Here is a 1,807-nt window from a genome sequence, read left to right as displayed (position 1 = left end):
TACCAGGCAAGTTCATTTAGAACATATTCTTAATGAACCTTAACGACCTGGCAGCAGACAGAGGCCTCCTGGAGGGGAGCGAGTACTAAGGCTGACTAACATAATATAAGTAACAGACAGAAGACGCAGGACAACAACACACCTTAGAAACAGACAACGACACAGTCGCGATTGTGTGTTTGACTCTCAGTGACTTTTATTTTCTTCTTGTATGTTTTTTATTTTTGAAGAGATTCGGGAGAATCCACTCACACATTTACCGACGTCTATTCCAAAGGTTCGGAAACAGCCGTCAGGAAACCTGTAACGCTAAATGGATTCCCCTGAATTTCCTCTGCCTGGGAATGATGGCAAATGAAAAGTCCATAGGCTGATGGATGCGGACCGTCGTGCTTTACTGTGAGCATGTGAAACGGTCTCTGCAGAAGGACTTTGTTGACATGGACTGTGAGTCCAGTGCTCCACCAACCCAGCTACCCAGTCACGCTGAAATTACCCTTATAGCCCCGACATACTTGCTTTTTAACAAGGCGCTGGCGTAGACAGGCGTCGGCGACACAAACGGCGTACTTTGTGTGTACCTGGAGGAGTAAACGTGAATCCACTAGGGGGCAGACCAGGACTGGGTCATCCCTCACCGACGCCAGATTGTCTTTGCACATGTTGGGCTCCGCGGTCCGGTTCTCCTGGGTGAGATTTCGGTTTCTGTCCCACCCGTTCACCCCAAACACCTGCTCTGACCTTTCTGTTGTTTGTGGCTGTGAGTCCTGGAGCTCCGTCACTGTGGATTCATTTAATAATGAGCAGTAATGTGCTGCACGACCTCTGAACTGAAATCTGCTTCACTCCTAATTACTTTAATGTAAACTGAAGTTAATCAGCTGGTGCCTCTTTCCAAGACTCTCAAGGACCTTAAATAGACCCTTAAACATGAAGAGGTTAAACAGAAAGACCTGTTCCAGGCCCAGGATTCTAGACATACTTAAGTATTTCCATTTGATGCTATACTTCATACTTCTACTGGAAAAGTGTGTACTTTTACTGCTGATACTTAAACTACATGAAGCTGATGGTACTTAACTTGAACGCAGGACTTTCACTTGCTAAATTCGTTTTCTCGTACTTTTACTTACAGGAAGTAAAGGGTCTGAGTACTTCTTCCACCAGTCAGTATACAGTTTCCTCAGGAAATAATCTAAACCTGGTATGTACGGTGGCCTGGAGGTGCAAAACAACTCATCAAACTGTTTTCTGACAAGTTGTCTTGATGTTGACGTGTCTGACCTGCGGGGAGGAAGGCGGGAAAGTAGATTAACCCTCTATTTTAAACTTTAGTCGTGTGGTTTTTAACCTTTAGAAGTATTTTAATATTTGTGTAATAAAGTGTTGTTATGATTGTTAATAGCCCTGCGGAGCAGCGGGGGTCAGTTAGTCCTGAGGGGTCCAGCCTGCATTCAGCTGTGGCTGAGAGGCCAATATCTTAAATAAATATAGAAATATCCCCCGAGTTCCTCTGTGACTGGGAGAGACTTCACTGCTACTGGGAGGGGGGGGGGGGGCACAGTTAATTATTAATCTTTATTAATGAATCATTAATGTTTATATCTAAAATAACCTCTTTAGTGTCTTTGTTTATTTTTGGTTTGTGTTTTATGCTTTTTGGTGGCTGTGGGGGGGGGGGGGGGGGGGGGGGATTACAGGGAGAGAGAGAGAGAGAGAGAGAGAGAGAGAGAGAGAGAGCGCTCTCTCAGTGTCTCTCTCCCACCGTGAGAGAAAGATGCAGCACTTTGTCTCCGCAGGAACTTTC

This window comes from Micropterus salmoides, unplaced genomic scaffold, assembly GCF_014851395.1.
Source record: "Micropterus salmoides isolate LMB-PRFRI ecotype aquatic unplaced genomic scaffold, ASM1485139v1 Ms_hic_scaffold_9, whole genome shotgun sequence".
Lineage (NCBI taxonomy): Eukaryota > Metazoa > Chordata > Actinopteri > Centrarchiformes > Centrarchidae > Micropterus > Micropterus salmoides.
Note: the sequence above shows the minus strand (reverse complement) of the source record.